We start from the raw sequence: 19,863 nt of genomic DNA, 5'->3' as shown, positions 1-19,863 counted from the left end.
CAAGAGAGGATACAGAAGAAGACGTAAGGGAGAGGTTTTTTCTGCTGATTTTATTTTTGTTTCTGTTTTGTTTACTTTTAAATACATGTCCTCACACAGGTCCTTTTGGTTCACCTACAAACATACCCTATTCTTATCTTTCCCCTCCAGTCTCCAATCTCACTCTCTCCATCCACTGTCCCAGAAAATTCTCATCCTCTCTCCATATGCCATCCTCTCTTTTCTTTTCTTTCCTTTTTCTTCTCTTTTCTTTCCTTTCTCTTCTCTTTTCTTTCTTTCCTTTTTTCTCTTTCTCTTTCTTTCTTTCTCTTTCTTTCCTTCTCCTTCCTTCCTTCCTTCCTTCTCTTCTTCTTCCTCTTCCTCTTCTTCTTTCTTTCCTCTTTCTTTCTTCTTTCCTCTCTCTCCTTCCTTTCTTTTTTTTTTTGAGATGGAATCTCACTCTGTTGCCCAGGCTGTAGTACAGTGGCATGATCTCAGCTAACTGCAACCTCCGCTTCTCAGGTTCTAGCGCCAACATGCCCGGCTAATTTTTTTGCATTTTTTAGTAGAGATGGGGTTTCGCCATGTTGCCCAGCCTGGTCTCGAACTCCTGACCTCAAGTGATCCGCACTCCTCAGCTTCCCAAAGTCCTGAGATTACAGGCGTGAGCCACTGTGCCCAGCCCATACACCTTCCTTTCTTATTTGCATTTGTAAACTTTCAGGGATTACCCAGTATCATCCTTAAGGCAATCCCTGAGACATTTGGGTCTGGTTAATTCTTTGTTGTAGGGGACTGTCCTGTGCATGCCAGAAAGTCTGCATCAATACCTGTTAGGGGACTCACCCAGGGACTAGGCCATAGCAGTGCCCTGTAACAGCAAATTAGTCAAGCAGATTAAAGGGGAAACAACTTACTTAATTGTTCTGTGGTGGCAGGCATGAATTCTACCACTGAACCACCCATGGTTTTATTCTGGTAAAAAATTGGTTTGTTTAAAAAATCTTCCCCATATGGGAATATGGGTTAGGAATCCTAAATACATGAATTACTTATTCCCTGAGGCACAGTATGTTGTTATACTGGAGAATGTAATTTAACTTCAAAGTGAAATTTCACAATTGCTGAGAAAAATAATTTGACATGTGAAAAGCTTATTATTATTGCTAAGATCATCCTATTGCTATGGACCATCTTTTTTTTTTCTAAAATGCAAAAGTGAAGCAATATATAGCATATCATCTTTATCTGGGTTTAAGCTTTGCCAAGAAAAGTCAGAGATTTCATAGAAAAATAGAGGCAAGAGAATGATCCAAATGCTTCTTAGAAAGTTTACTTAGGTAATATACTACCTGACTGGATAACTTCAGAAGCTATTCAGTTGTTCACAAGTAGAGCTGTTTCTATACCAGACTAGAGTTTGCAGAGATGCTGTCGAATTTTATCTCTTAATGTTTGTCCACATGACTCTAGCAAAGTTGTTAGAGAAAAGAGGCCTCAATTAGGTATCTTTAGACCTAGCACATCTCCTTAATATGGCAGAAAAAAGTAAAAAAGACTTTAAAGATGAAAGTAATGGTGAAAAGAAAAGGTTTGGGCAGTTATGCCTGAATAAAATCTAGATGAGCTGCTAATAAAAGTATTAGCTATTCTGGCCCTTTGCCTTTGTCCAAATCCTTTAAAAACGATGTCTCTCTCTGCTTCAGCAGAGCACACCAGATATGGTCTTCTAATCTGATGAATTACCATTTTTATTGCTCATTACTTCATGTATCTAGTTCATTGGTTAAGTCACTTCCTAGCTTTGGTATAATTTCATCTGCTTGTGTTTAAAATAAAAATGCATTGGATATGAATTATTCATTTACTCATTCCACAAATATTTACCGAAGTCTAATATGGCCTAAGCATTGAGGATGTTGGGAGAATACATCTTTTGTTCCAAAATAATCACACCCAAAAGTCAATACATTGGTCAACGTGTGCAAAGTAACACTTAAAAAGGGGGAATAAGTCTTGATGTTCTATAACACAGCAGGGTGACTGTGGTTAACAATACTGTATTGTCTATTTCAAAGTAGCTAGAAGAGAGGATGTTGAATGTTCTTACCGCAAATAAATGAGGTGACATGATATGCTAAATAGCCTAATTAAATTTTTATACAATGTACACATGTATCCAAACATCACACTTTACCCCCATAAATATGTACAATTATGATGTGTCAATTAAAAACAAAAAGTCAATAAAAGGTGCCAGAGAAATAACAGATACAAAAAAAATTTGCTATAACAGTAAGTAGACATTAACAAATATATATTTTTGAAGCATTTGTTGTATTAACATAAAATAATACAAATCTTAACAATCAACTCAAAATTACGAAGTGTCCATGTTGTATCTGCCATATAATAAACAGAGGGCATATTTATATTTTACGTCAGTTTTTTTTTTAAATCAATCCTAACCAATGGCATGTCAGTTTTAGGGAAACTCTCTGATTAAAGGGAGTTAATAGCAAATAAAACAAGTAGTAGAAAATTCAAGATGAAGTAAGCTTAATCCAAGGTTAATTTCAGATACTATTAATGTCTCTCCCAATAGCTCTTCCACGTAGTGGCAAAATGATGGATTTTTCAGAGATTTTAATTTTCCTTTATTCTGAACCCAGACATTCAAGAATATAAGGAATTTAGAGAAAAAAATGGTGCTTTACATTAGTTGAAAAGCTTTGCCTGTACTAATGTACAACTCTAACATATAAGGGACATCGCTGCCTGAATCCTTTCAAAGAAATTCCTAAAATGGCATGAAAGGAATCTGTGACCTCATTATAGCTCTATTCACGAAGGAGAAGAATTGTACACAAGGCCAGTCCATCTTGATCCCAAAAGGAAACACAAAGACATCTCATTAATAAACACTGTTCCTTAATGTGCCTCTAGAGATGCTCAGTGTGTGTATGTTTGTGTGTCTCTGTATTTTGGCCCCGATTTTTATCCCAAAATAAATATTTAAGAGGAAGCTTAAAAGATCAACTGTTTTTTTAAACACAGAATAGCTCTGCACGGGCATATTATTTGGATAAATTAGATCTGCAAACACACTTTAGCTTTGCTGATGAAAATAATTTAGAATAAAGAAGGTAACCATGACTCACATGTTGATTCAACACCTTATAACATCTGGTTTTTTTTTTTTTTTTTTTTTTTGAGACCAGTTATTGCTCCCAGGCTGGAGTGCAGTGGCATGATCATAGCTCGCTGTCATCTTAAACTCCTGGGCTCCAGCCATCCTCCCACCTCAGACTCCCAAGTATTTAGGACTACAGGTGTGCACCACCACACCAGGCTAATTTTTAAATTTCTTTTGTGTAGAGACAGGATGTCACCACGTTCAGCTCAGGCTGGTCTCAATTCCTGGTCTCAACTGAATCTCCCGCCTTGGCCTCCCAAAGTGCTGGGGTTACAAGCATGAGCCACTGTACCCAGACTAATTTATAACGTCTTTATTGGTCTCAGTTACTTGAATGTCATATACATGTTTTTAGCTACGTTTTTAAACACAGGGGCTTGATCTTTTTTATAGTGTTTCACTGATCATTTTTACACTGATAGTGTATACTGATGGTTTCATGTTGAAGACAGGATAAAATAGTGATTGTGCCATGCACCACGGATGTTGGCACAGACCCAAATTTCCACTTAGCTTCAATGTGGTTTGAATTTATCAATGTCTTTATAAATCCCAATTAAAATACCTCCAAAGGTATCTTTTCTGAAGAAAACTTTCGTATGACACCCTATCTTCTTCCCTTCCAATGGGAAATGTAACCACGTGCATGAGTCTACAGTAAAGATTTCAGTGGCTAAAACAATGGTGATATGGTTTGGCTATGTCCCCACCCAAATCTCAATTTGAATCATATCTCCCAGAATTCCCACGTCTTGTGGGAGGGACCCAGGGGGAGGTAATGGAATCATGGGGGCTGGTCATTCCCATGCTATTGTTGTGATAGTAAATAAGTCTCACGAGATCTGATGGGTTTATCAAGGGTTTCTGCTTTTGCTTCCTCCACATTTTTCTCTGGCTGTTGCCATGTAAGAAGTGCCTTTCACCTCCCACCATGATTTGAGGTCTCCCCAGCCATGTGGAATTGTAAGTCTAATTAAACCCCTTTTTCTTCCCAGTCTTGGGTATGTCTTAATCACAGCATGAAAACGAACTAACACAAATGGTTTATAAGGTCACTTAGGAGAAAAAAGAAAGTCTCCTCCACAGTTCAAATAAAATGTTATTACTTAGTGGGAAGGAAGGTCATCTACATGTCTGAGCAGGAGAAAAGACCTCAGTTATAAGCACTCCAACCACACACACATACACACACACACCAAATTCTGTTATTCTGCGTAAAAATTCACCCGTATCAAATTTTGTTGGCTGAATCATGCAACTTAGGAAGGAGAGACATTTAATACACTTTGGTAGCTGTAACATAAAATTAATCTTATCATAGTGTCACTATTAAATTACAACATCCCTTTGATCCTACGTAAGGTGCAATCAGGACCCTGATTAGGTGGCAATCTGTGGGGTAGGTAAGCAATGTCTGTCATTTCTATACTTGTGAATTACTTTTGGCCTAAGGATCACTATGGGTCACTTCTGGGAGGAGAAGACCAAGCAGAAGGTACTGCTACAGCTTTTGTAGTCTTCTTCCATTTGCTCCTAAAATTTAATGCTTCAATGACTCAATTCTTCAACAAAGACTGAAGTCAGATTCTTCATTCAACCTAAGTATAAATGATCACCCTAAATTATTATTATTACTACTATTATTATTGAAGATGGTGAAGCAGGAGTCAATCAGATATTTTCTATAAAGACAATTACTCTGGCTATTGGATGAAGCATGGATTGAACAGGACAAGAATAGAAATAAGATAATTTAGGGACTATCAGAGAAGAGTGGTGAGATGAGGAAGTGATGAATGTGACTTGGACTCGGGGATGTTTTTACACAAAGAGAAGGGAAGGTATTAGGGCAGTGGCTGCACAATGGAATAATTTGAGGAACTTTAAAAAATTCTGAAGCCCGCGGTCCACCCTGAGAGGTGTTGATTTAATATTCTGCAGTGAAGCCAGAGAACCAGTATCTCTTCAAAGTGAAGGCTGAGACCTATGGGCTCAGAACGGACTGTGAAGGACTGGATGGGTTAGACGCAGAAATTAAGAGGAAGAATTTCGGACCATTTACAGAGAAAGAGAAGACTGGGAATCCAGATTTTTATGTGAACTGTCCTGATTTTTTGATTTGGCAATTTCTTAGTTATCGTGTGTACAAATTTGTGTAGGCCCAAAATAAATAATAAAATAAACGAACGAAGGTGGATCTGACAAGTAGATGACCAGTTGCAATTTCTGCCTTAAATCAGGGACATTAATCTCTAATCATGGATTTCAGACTCTCACAGAATGTAAAAGTAAAACTCTTTGGAAAATCTTAGAAACACATCCGTTAATTACTTCATACATCTCTAAGAATAAACATGACCTGGTACATTTGGGACATTGCAATTTGAGGTGAATTTATCTACTCTCTCTCATTCTCCCTCCCTCCTGTTCAGATTTAAATAATAACGCACTTCCCAAGGAAGTACAGAAACCTTCCCAAGGCCATTGTTAAGTAGTAGAGTTAGGTCTTGAGCTCACACCTGATTAATTGTCCTCTGTGCTACTTCCCAATTTCCCAAACTTCATTTTCAACATACTTTTTATGGGGGTGGGGGAGGAGGCAGAGGCAGGTGCGTTGTTATGTAGTTTTCCTGTTGAAAATAGAATTTATGGGGCACTTTTCCAAATATTTACAAGTATTTCAACAAGCCTGCTATATTTCTATTAATATTTTAAAAAGTTGTATACAAGTAAGCAATCAATCTTGTAATAAAGTATCCCTTAGTCATTGCAAACTATATATACAAACACACACACATGCATATATTATGTAATAGGTGTCGTGAGATACCTATGTCTCTATCTATCTATCTATCTATCTATCTATCCATCTACCTATCTATGTTACATACTCACAAACAGTGCTCTTTCAAGTAAGTCTGAATTAGACAGAAGTTACAGGCTGACATATTTATATATAGTGAGAATCTACTTTCAGAATATCCTTCAAGAGAATTCATTAAACATTAATATTATCAAACAGCATATTTTTGTTTTTATGTAATATTTATGTTGGCATACATGAAGGGAATAACTGTCACAAAATCTTAGTGTTTGAGTAGTCAATTAATTGAGCTAATTCTATTAATTAATTCACATTATGTAGTCATTTTTATCCTGTGAGTTGTTACACAGTTTCCTTTAAGCCTGGACTAATCTGGGGAGGGGAAAGAAGTCGATATTTTTCTGTAAGAATTTTGGACTACAGATACTACACTTATACCAGAGTATCAGTCATATTTCATCATTTGATTTCCATAGATTTTTGGATAAATCTTATTATTTTCAGAACCATATAAGTGTAGACTTTCTCCTCTCTCTTTGAATGGCTATATTCTTAATTTGAGCTTATCACATAACCAAGATAATGAAGTAGTCTTCAGGAGTTGTAGATGCCAAAATATAAACACATGCTTCTAAGTAGAAAAGACAAAAGTCATCGCTGACACATGAATTTAATTGTTCAGAGCAGATTCCATTCTCGGTAATCCACAGGAATGAGCATACATCCATAGTTATGATTCAAAAGTGTCAGTAATCATGTATTGGAGGTTTTACATACCTGTTCCAGGTAGGAGCATCAAACAAATACAATGTGTCCAGAACTGTGCTGTTTGTTGAACTTTCCTTCTAGAAAGAGACCAGGTGTCACGCCACAGCAAAAGCTAAAAATGAAACAGGGAAGGGGTAAGTTTAAAATAAGATAAAAGAACAACAAGTAGTACACTCAGATCACTGAATTGTGAGATAGAATATTAATTACATGATATATTTAGAAAATGGAGATTTATCCCAGCATTTCCAAATATACTTCATCAAGATATTCTTTTATTCTATGACACCTCTTAGTATCCCGCTGAGGGAGCGATCCACAGCAGTTACTGGGGAAACAATGAGATGCTGTAACCTCCTGTTCAACACAAATGCCTCAGCTTATGGTTTCTGTCATATGGTCACCTGCCCTCAGTTAGAAACTTCCAATAATTGGCAGTATTTTATAAGCTTCCCCAAAAATATGTACACATAACATACAGACATTTATATTATTAGGTTGATATAAAGCTGCTATAGTTTTGTATAGAATGACTGTCCTTTTCAAAACTCATACTGCAATGTAATTGCCAGTGTCACAGTAGTAAGAGGTGGGACCTTTAAGAGGTGATTAAGCTATGAGGGCTGTGACCTCATGGGTGGGAGAATGCTGTACAAAACGTTGACTGTGTCTCCCTTCTCCTCTTTTCCTCTTTTGCTTTTCTGCCTTCTGCCATGTGAAGACACAGCATTTTTCTGCTTTGTGGTGACTCAGCAAGAAGGCCAGATACTGGTGCCTTCATCTTAGACTTCCCAGCCCCCAAAATTGCAAGGCAATAAATGTCTGTTGATTGTGAATTACCCAGTCTGTGGTATTTTGTTATATCAGCACAAAAAAAGACACAACTAGGTATGAGTTCCCCCTAATGTTTTATAGCAAATAATTTAAGAATCACTCACTTTACTGATTCAACTTATTTCATGGCAACAAGTATTTGACATTCACTCATCATTTTGATCAATATTTACTAAGCAAATAATATGAAGCAGGTATTGGGTTAAAATATTAAGTAGAGGCTTGGTCTTGTTCTCAAAAAGCCAAGTCTAATGAGGGAAAGAGGCCACGTTAGATGCAGATCACCCCCATTCAGGATGTGGAAAGCTAAATCATTGCCAGTTCAAGGAGCAGAGAGTTAGGTAAGAAGGTGACATCACAGAGCAGGGGGTCTTTAACCTGGGTCTTGCATGCAGTGTAGGAGAGTGACGGGCAGACAAAAGGAAATGGGATGGGGAGGGAGGAGAAAGAGATCTAGCCGTCATGCTTCTATGCAGGAGGCTGTGAGGGGGAATGGCATGTTCTGAAAGCTGCCCCAGTGGGGGCTCATAACAACACGAGGAAAATCAAACTTATGCACACGATGTGGCAGAACATCCTTTTATAGATTTAAATGACTGCAAATCAGATTAACAGTACAAATGAAAGCATACACCCCAAGAATTTTCAGAATTTGAAACTCGTCCCGAAATCCTTTGCACACATTATCTCATTCTGATTTCACAATCTCTCTACAGGTTGGGCAGTGTAAGTTCACCTCTACCATGTGCTAGGGGAACTGAGGTTAAGGAGCTTGCCCAGTACCACAGGGTGATTTGTGCAGACTTGGAGTAGTGGCTAAAACTGGAGGCCAGTCCCCCTTACAACACAAGGAGAGCTGTGATACCAGGGTTCGTGAAGAAGTTAAGTGTGGCACAATGATGAATGTGGTATGACCATGATAGACACTATCTCTTGACAGTGAATGCTTTGCTGTTACATGCTGCAGAGTGGGCTCTGGGCAGAAATGGACTGTTTCCAATCTCACCCTTCCTGTTTCCAATATCATAAATGCAAGCATGGGGCCGACACACTCGACTATGATCAGGTCCACAGTTTTTCACCTTGTGAGTTTCAATAATAGACTTCTCTGTAATATACACGGCAGGCATGGCAGGCTACTTTGTACTGTCCAGCAACTACAGAAAAACTGGTCATTCTGTCTGAATCCAGCTGTGTATGATCCTCAAATTTCCCCTGCAGACTTAATTGTTATGTATGAGCGCCTCTCAAGCCTTGTGATGTCCACCTCTGAAATCCTTAGTACTTTAGTAACTTTGCTGGTGGAGTGTCTGGGGCAAGAGTCTTTGATGCTGATAAGAAGTTAGAACTGTCTTGTCTATTCAGGTAGAAAAAGAAGCTAGCACTTATTTGTAACAGGCGAAAACAGGGATAGTGGGCATGGATACGGGGGGAAAGCAGGCTTAATAATGCAAAAATGAAGAAACCTTCTCTATGACACTTAATGAGAGAAGGCTCATGTAAAATAATATCTAAAGGAGCCTCTGGGATTCTGCAGAGTTGTGAAATACAGTTGCTGAATCTGGGAAGATTGCAGAGGAATTTTTTCCCTTTCTCTTCCCTCCCTCCCATTTTTTCTTTTAAACTCCTAAAGTGGAACTGCTTAGAATATTTCCTGCACAGCTCAATATCTTATCATGAAGGTGAGAGACTAGAAAATCTTTTGGCAGCCCCCAAATTGCCTCACCCTCATGAAAAAGGATAGAATTTGATATTTTTAATGCTTTTCCAATCGAAAAACTGTATGCTTGTTACAGGCTTTCTGATACCTTATAACATATTAGAAATTACTTTTGGCTTTAAAGAAGAGTGACTGCTTTAAAAGGCAGTTTCTGCTACAAATTTCCTCAAGATAAAAACCAATTTCCAGACAACAATGAGCAATAATGCCTAGAAAACAGACACTGGGTATGAGACAGACAAAATCCAAATGGCAGTACCATTCCGAAATGTAACTTCTAGCAATGGTCTTGTCTTGCAATTCTTGACAAACTACCTTGTTATCACAAGAATTAAGCTTGTTGTTCTTGGGTAGGATGCAACAAATAGAAGATTAAACTGAAATAATATCTGAAACCAAGACAAAGAAGCAGAAAAACAAGTCAAAAAGTCTCTGAGAAACCTAATGGGCATAAACTTGGATAAGATGTTTAAAAGAGAAATTGGACTGTACGAAGCATTCAAAAATGAGCAATTTATGAAAATGTATTAATTCTGAATGTATTTCCCATTTGGTTGGGTGAACACAAGAAAACTCACAGGGTGAACAAAAGTGACCTCAGTGATTTGCAATCTAATTAAGCACTTGCTATTGAGAGATCAGGTTCCTAGAGAACATTGATAATTGACCTCTATTAACATAAATCTGGCATGAGAACGTGGAGTCTAGAAAATCGAATGGATAATCCATGCAAGAAGAAGTCAGGAGTGGGAGGGGAGGTAGATAAAATTAGAGAAGCAGAGACGGCGAGGAGGAGTAATAACTTCCTGTATGGCCACGAACACACCAGGCATTGATTAATTCACCAAATCGTTTCAACAGTCTTGTAAAGGAGACACCATTGTTGCCAATTTACCATTGAAAAAATTATTTTTGTGAGAGGCTCATCCACTTAGCATACAACAGGAAGTGGCCTGAGTTGGGATTTGAATTGCTTGTCTGACACTTAAGTGATTTTTCTTTTCTTTTTTTTTTTTGAGATGGAGTCTCACTCTGTCGCCCAGGCTGGAGTGCAGTGGTGCAATCTCGGCTCACTGCAAGCTCCGCCTCCCGGGTTCATGCCATTCTCCTGCCTCAGCCTCCCGAGTAGCTGGGACTACAGGCGCCTGCCACCACGCCCGGCTAATTTTTGTATTTTTAGTAGAGACAGGGTTTCACTGTGTTAGCCAGGATGGTCTTGATCTCCTGACCTCGTGATCCGCCCGCCTCTGCCTCCCAAAGTGCTGGTATTACAGGCGTAAGCCACCGTGCCCGGCCAGTGATTTTTCTAATTAAGCCACGCTAATTGTCAAATGGTAAGTACAATGTACATGAACTGCAATTATAATGAACAAAAAATGAAGATGAGACTTGCAAAATGAACGAATAAATTTATATTTTCTAGTAGTCCTATAAATATGTACAGCCCATCAAATCACCAATCTGACCCATACCTATATTAAGAGTCCTTAAATATATTCATATTTGTGGACCTAGTAATCCCACTCACAAATTATTCCACAGAAATAATTTAAAGTCAAAAAAATGGCATTCCTAGGAAAATGATCACCATAACATTATAGGTTGAGTATTCTTTATCTGAAATGCTTGTGATCAGAACTGTTTCAGGTTTCTGATTTTTTTCAGATTTTGGAATATTTGTACTTGTTGGACATTCCTAACCCAAAAATCCAAAAATGTGAAATGCTCCAGGGAGCATTTCCTTCGAGTTGGTGCTCAAAAAGTTTTGGATTTTGGAGTGTTTTAGATTTTGGAGTGTTTTAGATTTGGAGTGTTTTAGATTAGGGCTGCTCGATCTGTATTTATAATAGTGAATAAAAGAAACTATTTGTGTATCGAATAGGAAAGCATTTAAGAAAATGTAGGTATAGAAATTGCATGGTGCATTAAGTAGCCATAAGTGATAAATAGGTAGCAACAAGGAAAATGGTAACAAAAGCAGAATATAAAATTATATGCTCTGATGATAAATAGATACTATATATGTTAATAAAAACTAAAAGGATGCTCAGAAAAAAAGAAATTAGTTGTTCTAGGTCAGAGTAATTATAAATACATTAAAATCATAATCTCATTCTTACAATATACTATTAAATTATGCCCATTAAAATATACGTTGAATGAAAATATAGACACAGAAATAAAAAGCAAACATAGCTGATATATGTGGGATATGTGTTTGCATGGTTAGTTTCCAGCATATACAATATTATTTTGTTACATTATTAACTATTTGATATTGGAGGAGGGGTGAAGGAGAGACACTTAGAGAGCATGATGAAAATCAATTTCTTATAATAACAAGAGTTAATGGGAAATAAGATTACAATAATAGGAAGATTTGTTGACAGAATTGCTATTGCATATGACTTTAAATGCATGATCAGCAATCTTCCACTCTGCACTGCACATTTCACCTTCTCACCTTCCCTCCATCCCATTCCTACCCCATTCTCTGGACAAGGAAGGAGCTAAAGAAAAGAACTGAGCTGCAGAATTCTCCCACTCCTTCGTTTTCCGCCTGAAGGTGTCAGGCCATGGCCCAAGCATGTTCTCCAGCTCCTGGAAGCCATTCTGTCTCCTGCTGGGCAGGAAGAACGTGCATTTGAAGAAACCAAAGCTAATTTGGGGGTGCTGCTTCTGTCTCATGTAGGAAGAATGGTAAATCAGAAGATGTTCATCATGAGTCTCACATGGTGCCCTAATCACATCTCTCTAGTCTTGGTCTCACTGATAGTTTTAGGCAGTACATTCTAACATCTGGTGCTTCAAAAAATCTCCTGTCTTTTAGGCATGATAGGAAGGTGGGGAAACTGCACTACCCACTTCCTGGGTTAACAGTTCTTAGAAAACACAGGAGCCCCCTAAGTTTATAAATCTTACAAATCGTTTGAAATTCACAAACCCTTGCCCCTCCCCCTGCATTATGCTTATACTTGCATGTATTAAAAAGAAAACACAAAGTTAAATGTAATTCAGGCACCGTTTGATCTCCTTTGGATAAGTTAGCCGCTTAACCTTCCTTTCCCATTCTTTCTCCCCCACCTCTTTCTGTGTGTGTGTGTGTGTGTGTGTGTGTGTGTGTGTGTGTGTGTGTGTAGTGGGAAGAAAGAGGCATGGTTTAAATGAACTCAGGAACAGAAGAAAAAGTCTGTGTCTCCAGAATTTGATTATCTTCTCTGATCTATGGCACGGGGCTCCTTATCCATCTGGCTGCTCCTAGCCCTGCTGACATTGACAGTGAGGTTTATCACTTGCATGCATGCCATTTGCATTTTCTTCACCTAGTAAGCTTGGGTAGACATCTCTGTTCTTGGTCTCATCTTGTCTCCTGCTGACCAGGAAGCCTTTTCTGAAGCTTTTCTGAGGTCTTGTCTCCTGCTGACAAGGAAGCCTTTTCTGAGGCCTGCTCACGGAGCCCTAGAGTGCGGCAGCCCCCAGGACAGAGCCGTCTGCATCCATATGATGGCATCCCATCCTCATTGCCAAGTCCTCTAGCTATCTTGGGGTCCCATCTACGCCACACTGGAAAGTAAGTTGTAAGGCTTTCCTCTGACTGACAGGCTGAACTTTCAAGTTCACTAAAATATAGGTAGAGGGCTACATGTGAAATGGATCCCTGTCTTCTGCATAACTCATCTTTACCAACATGCCTTTTATTCTCTGGGATAAAATTCCAGGTGGAAAAGCTAGGAGGCATGATTCAGACTGCTTTGTCTCCTCCCTTTCATTGTCATTCTTGCTTTGCAGAATTCACCAAATTCAGCAAGGAAGCATGATTTTTCTTTTCTTTCTTGGTGACATATTCTCCTACCACCAGAGACTGAGGCTAGATACAGTCAGTTGAAGAATTCTCTTCCATACATTCTGACTTGAGTTTTCCAGGCTTGGCCCTTGATAAACTAAAAAAAAAAATTAGAAATTATTTCTCAAAAACTACTCTGGATTTCCAATTATATCCAAGGCAGAGTAACAGGATGAAATGCAACCTACATCCCCACCTCACCTCCTCAAAAAAAAAAAAAGTAAAATAAAATAACTGTTTTCAATAATGGGACAACAGGCAGTGCATGACTGTGAAAAATGTGAGAAGGAAAAGCTGCATCTGGGCCTTTTTTTTCTTTTTGACATGATCTCGCTCTGTCACCCAGGCTGGAGTGCACTGGAGTGATCCTGGCTTGCTGCAGGCTTCACCTTCTAGGCTGAAGGGGTCCTCCACCCTCAGCCTCCCAAGTAGCTGGGACTATAGAGTGTACCACCATGTCCAGCTAATTAATAAAAAATGTAGAGATGGGGTCTTGCTCTGTTGACCAGGCTGGTCTCAAGCTCTTGGGCTCAAGTGATCCTCTCTCTACGGTCTCCCAAAGTGTTGGGATTATAGGGTGAGCCACTGCGCCCAGCCTGGGCTTTTTATTTTGAAGAAATTTCTGGAAAACGGGTAGAGACAAGAGAACCCACGGTGAGTTTGGTTGCCTTACTGAGCTGAAGAAATGGTGATTAGAATTTGAGGAGTCTAGTAATCCTATGAAAAAGATGCTAAACAAAATTAGTGATTAGGAAAATGCAAGTGAAAGCCACAATAAGATACTATGCCATACCGTAAGACTGGCTAAATTAGAACAACATAGTATATCTATGTTGGCAGAGATGGGAAGCAACTATAACTCTCCTACACTGCTGATGGGAATGTAATATGGTACAACCACTTTAGAAAACACACAATGGGAAGTTTATTATGTAGCTAAACACATATTTAATATATACTGCTAAGCAATTATACTCCTACTTATTCATTAAAATGAAAAATACAAGTCTACTCAGAAACTTGCATATGAATGTTCACAGAAACTATCCACAGTCATCCCAAACTGGGAAAGAAAAAACTCAATTATCCCTTTGGGAGGCTGAGGTGGTGGGGGGTAGATCACCTGAGGTTGGGAGTTCGAGACCAGCCTGATCAACATGGTGAAACCCCATCTCTACTAGAAATATAAAAATTAGCTGGGTGTGGTGGAGCATGCCTGTAATCCCAGCTGCTTGGGAGGCTGAGGCAGGAGAATCTCTTAAATCTGGGAGGCTCTGGAATCTGGGAGGCAGAGGTTGCAGTGAGCCAAGATTATGCCACTGCACTCCAGCCTGGGCAACAGAGTGAAACTCTATCTCCATAAAAACAAAAACCAAAAAACAATTATCCATCAGATGGGCCGGAGAAGCAAAATGTGATACTGTTATGCAATGGAATTTTAAAGATGCAATACAAAGTGATGAACTACTGATGTTCACAATATATGTAAATTTCGAAAGTGCAAAAGAAGTCAGACACAGAAATACTTTACATATGATTTTATTTTTTTAAAGCTCTGGAAAAAAGAAATAGAATCTATGGGTCAGAAAGCAGAAAAGCATTTTTCCTGGGGCTTGGGGTGGGGGTGGCATGTATTTACGGCAACTAGGAAGAGGTATAAGAGAACTTGGCGTGATGGCGAAAATATGTTAGGGCTTGATTTAGTGGTAGCAACATGGCAGATAAATTTCTCTAATCTCATCCAAATATACACTTAAGATGAGCGCTTGTTATTGCACATGTATTATGCCCTAATATAGTTGATTAAAACAAAACCTTAACTGGCTTCTTATTATTTTATAATATCAGACTGATCTCTTAAAATCTCGTATTTCAGGAGTCATCTTTAATATTGAATATTAATTTAGTACATGCAGTGATATTTTTGTCTTGTGTTTGTTTCTAAAATAATCCAGTGTTTGTGGGAAAGGAGGGCCACGTAAAAGAAACGAGTTGGCCACGGCAATATATTGCTAATTACTGAAGCTGCAAGATGAGTATAGTGGGTTGATTATAGTATTCCCTCTGCTTTTGAATATGCTTGTAACTTTCTATTCAAAACCTTTTTTTAATATAGTGGATTGCATTTTAAATGACAATATTATAATTAGTATATTAGAATGAGGTGTCTGGTATAACCCCTTCCACTTATTATCCCATGGTCATGTATAAAGTCTTTCTGGGTCTTTCTAACTTTTCTGTCATTCTAGAATTTTTTCCCCTTTTATCTTTTAGTCAACAGTCCCTTTTATCTAGAATCAACTTGGGTGACACGTGTAGGTCAAGACCTGAAAAATTTGAGGAAAATTAGTTAAATCTGAGTCTGGTTCTTTATATTAAACAATAATGATATTTAGTGCTCTTAACCATTTCATCCAGCAAAGTAAACAAAACAAAACAGTAATGCCAGGCCTGCAGAAATAAATCCCTTTTTAAGGAAAAAATAAAACAACAACATGTAGAGAAATGCCACTTTGTTAACTGGGTGAATAACAATTTGTCCTTACAAGTTGTCTGAAACAGAACAAAGAAGTCAAATTCACATAACAAAGACAAAGAAAGGAGCGTATAAAAAGTTTAAAAGGGAAAGAATATTGGACTTAATTATTTTTATCCTACCTTTCCCTTTTAAGGCATTAGAAATCTTGCCTAACTTCGGGGAACGCTGGCTCTAAGCTAAGAGTCATATGAGTGGGGTTTGTGTCCAGGAGTGCACAGCCTATTCCAGCCCAGGCACCAAGGATCAACAGGCTCCATGCTGACAGTGCCTCAGGGAATTTTTGGTGAGATGGAAGCTCAGGATGAAGTCATTCAGAAAAGAAATTGATTAAGGATGTAGAAAGAAGATAGTGTTCAACTATGTAGGCAGAGATGCCCTTTAAAGAAATTAATGTCCCTTTCAGTTTCTTAGTGTGGTGTAAAGTGGAATATGACATTTCTCCTAATCCTATTATCTCTAGAACTACCAGTTCGTTCTCTGAATAAGACCCCAAACTGTCTTTCTAATGAGCAAGACTGGACAAGAAAACACATCCTAATCACCAACAAACATAAGCTTCTGCAATCACACTCTGATGTGATAAATTAGAATTCTGCTCTACAGAAGCCAACACGGTATGGATGAGTTGAGAGTTATTTTTAATGTTAACCTAGAACGGTAAAGCATCAGAATGTTTGAGCCTAAGCTGTACAGAGGCAATACAAAATTCTATTACTGTAGAATTCTAATTTTCCTTTAGACACAATTCCTTTACATTTTAACTATATCTTCTTGTACTTTATTCCAAGAGCAATGCAGAGTTATTAAAATGCTTTGAGTGGAAGACTGAAGTGATAGAGATGGTCTTTATGTAAAAGGTATCAGGAAGCAATGCTCAGACTAAACATTAAAGGAAAAGAGGTTTGAGAAGTGGGGGACACATCATATTTTAAAAGCGTATTTGGGCCAGACACGGTGGCTCACACCTATAATCCCAGCACTTTGGGAGGCCGAGGTGGGCAGATCACTTCAGGCCAGGAATTCGAGACCAAGCTGGCTAACATGGCAAAACCCCATCTCTATTAAAAATACTACAGGTGGTAGTTCAAGTCTGTAATCCCAGCTACTCAGGAGGCTGAGGCATGAGAACTGCTTGGGCCTCGGAGGCAGAGGTTGCAGTCAGCCAAGATCATGCCACTGCACTCCAGCCTGGGCAACAGAGCAAGACTCTGTCTCAAAAAAGAAAGGGGGGGAAAAAAAGAAAAAGTGTATTTGATCTTAAGTGATAAAAAAAGAGAACACTTTTAAGTAGTAGTGAATTCTTAATAAAATTAGGTAGCATGGAGTCTGCACCAATTTCCAAAAAGCAATGTAAAACAAAACACTTATTACATATTGCTTTTAAGTTGTAGGAGAAAAATGGGTTTGTAATAGAGTTACAAAGGTACAAGAGCACACATGGATGATTCTGTTCCTATCAGGTATGGGAAGACAATAAAAGACATGACAGAGAAAGGTGATTTGTGCTGGATTCTGAAGAGCTGGGTAGAGTTTTGACAGGAAAACTTTCAAGATAAGGGGGTTCTTGCATACAGAAAAACATCCGAAAGCCTGTAGCACAGAACATATTTAGACAGCTTGACCAGGGCATGTGCACTTATAGGAGGTAGCACGTGACAAGGGAAAGGATGAAGAGGTGCTTCTTTGAGAACTTAATTCTCCCCCTTGAGCTTCAGTTTCTTCGTGGGGTCTAAATTTTCCTATCTTGGACTCACAGTTAAGATCTGTCCAAAAGTGGAGTGACCCTCATTCCAGAACTGAGAGTGTTGAGGCAGGGTGATCATGAAAAGCCATCCTGATAGGATGTAGGGGAGAAAAGGCCTTGTAATGGTGCATATGAGATGTCTGCATGAGTCTCCGCACATGACAGTGGACTTGAATGCTGAGGTCTGCATGGGATATGAGGGACATTGGACCAGATGTCTCACCTGACTGGACAGAGAAGATACCCTATTTTTATAAGGCAGGGGACTAGTAATGCCTTGGAGATTAAAAGAAAAAGGAATGTGTCTGTGCTGGGTGTATGTGTGTATAGATTTTAGGAAAGACTGTAGTAAATAAATCTGTGTTGTAGAGATGCTGAATAAGCTGTGAAGGTGGCTTGCTCAGCTGGCAATATAAGCAATTTGTGACACAAAGAAATTAAGCCATGGAGAGATCATCAAAAATGAAAATATAAAGATGATCTACCTGCACAACAGCTAACAGAGTGATTTGAGAAGAGATGCAGATTTAGAAGAAAAGAGTGTCACGCAGCCATAAAAAAGAACAAGTCGTGTCGTTTGTGGCAACATGGATGCAGCTGGAGGCCATTATCCTAAGTGAATTAACACAAGAACAGATACCCAAATACTGCATGTTCTCCCTGTAAGTGGGAGCTAAACATTGTGTACTCATGGACATAGAGATGACAACAGTACACACTGGGCCTACTAGAGCTGGGAGGAGGGGGAAATGTTCAGAAACTAATTGTTGGACACTATGCTCACTTCCTGGGTAACGGGATCAGTCATACCCCAAACCTCAGCCTCCCACAGTACAACCAGGTAACAAACCTTGAACCTAAAATAAAAGTTGATATTGTAAAAGAGAGAGAGAGTGTCTAAATGGGAGGGGCAGAGAGCTCAGTCTCATGAAATGTTATCTATTTCAGGAGGCAGGTGGTGGAAAAGTAAAATCCAGCCACAAACCCAGGAAATAACAGGAGAAAGTGGAAGAACACATAATTGTGAGATATTATTGATGGCATTGTCCAGAAATAAGTAACAGGCCGGGCTCAGTGACTCACACCTGTAATCCCAGCACTTTGGGAGGCCAAGGTGGGTGGATCACTTGAGGTCAGAAGTTTGAGACTAGCCTGGCCAACATGGTGAAACCCCAGCTCTACTAAAAAAAAAAAATAGCTGGGTGTGGTGGCAGGCACCTGTATTCCCAGCTATTCAGGAGGCTGAATCAGGAGAATAGCTTGAACCTGGGAGATGGAGGTTACAGTGAGCCAAGATCAAACCACTGCACTCCAGCCTGGGTGACAGAGCAAGACTCCATCCCCCCTCCACCAAAAAAAAAAAAGTCAGGAAACAATAGACGCTGGAGAGGATGTGGAGAAATAGGAATGCTTTTACACTGTTAGTGGGAGTGTAAATTAGTTCAACCATTGTGGAAGACAGTGTGGTGATTCCTCAAGGATCTAGAACCAGACTTACCATTTGACCCAGCAATCCCATTACTGGGTATATACCCAAAGGATTATAAATCATTCTATTATAAAGACACATGCACACATATGTTTACTGCAGCACTATTTACAATAGCAAAGACTTGGAACCAATCCAAATTCCCATCATTGATAAACTGGATAAAGAAAATGTGGCACATATACACCATGTAATACTATGCAACCATAAAAAAGGATGATTTCATATCCCTTGCAGGTACACGGATGAAGCTGGAAACCATCATTCTCAGCAAACTAACACAAGAACAGAAAACGAAACACCGCAAGTTCTCACTCCTAAGTAGGAGTTCAACGATGAGAACACATGGACACACGGAGGGGAACATCACACACTGGGGCCTGTCAGGGGATGGTGGGCTAGAGGAGGGATAGCATTAGGAGAAATACCTAATGTAGATGATGGGTTGATGGGTGCAGCAAACCACCATGGCACGTGTATACTTAGGTAACAAACCTGCATATTCTGCACATGTACGCCAGAACTTAAAATATAATAATAAAAAAGAAACATTCCAAAAAAACCAAAAGTAACAATTGCCTCAAATTCTATGTTTTCAGTTAGAAAAACCAGGAAAAAATAGCTTCCATTAAAAAGGAGAAGGGTTCACTGATAACCGTTAAGACCAATGGTTCAAGGTAATGAGAGGATAGGTGCAAAGTGGCAATAAATTCAAGATGAGAGGGACCAAGGCGGAAGTGAAGACAATGCTGAGGAGCCTAGCAGCTCAGGGAAAGCAGAAAAATGGCCGCTGATTACAGGAAGCAGCACTGGGCATACAGCAGGCGCTCAACGTCTTTTTGAATGAGTTAAAGAAGACAGGGAGGTAAGGTCTAGAAAAAGTTTTTTTGTTTTTTTTTTCCAGAAAAAAAAAAAAAAAACTTTTA

At 39.0% G+C, this 19,863-nt stretch overlaps 1 protein-coding gene across 2 annotated transcripts in view; it reads right to left on the bottom strand.

Annotated features, from left to right (window-relative positions):
• Window positions 1-19,863, bottom strand: part of CHRM3 (cholinergic receptor muscarinic 3) — a 532,687-nt gene that overhangs the window by 240,703 nt on the left and 272,121 nt on the right. For both annotated transcript variants that reach the window (XM_032137624.2, XM_032137625.2), the window contains one exon: window positions 6,777-6,879. The gene's annotated coding sequence lies outside the window, so the exon portion shown is untranslated. The remainder of the gene's footprint in view (window positions 1-6,776; window positions 6,880-19,863) is intronic.

The sequence above is a fragment of the Hylobates moloch genome, unplaced genomic scaffold (assembly GCF_009828535.3).
Source record: "Hylobates moloch isolate HMO894 unplaced genomic scaffold, HMol_V3 SCAFFOLD_18, whole genome shotgun sequence".
Lineage (NCBI taxonomy): Eukaryota > Metazoa > Chordata > Mammalia > Primates > Hylobatidae > Hylobates > Hylobates moloch.
Note: the sequence above shows the minus strand (reverse complement) of the source record. Positions and strands in the feature narration are given on the sequence as shown.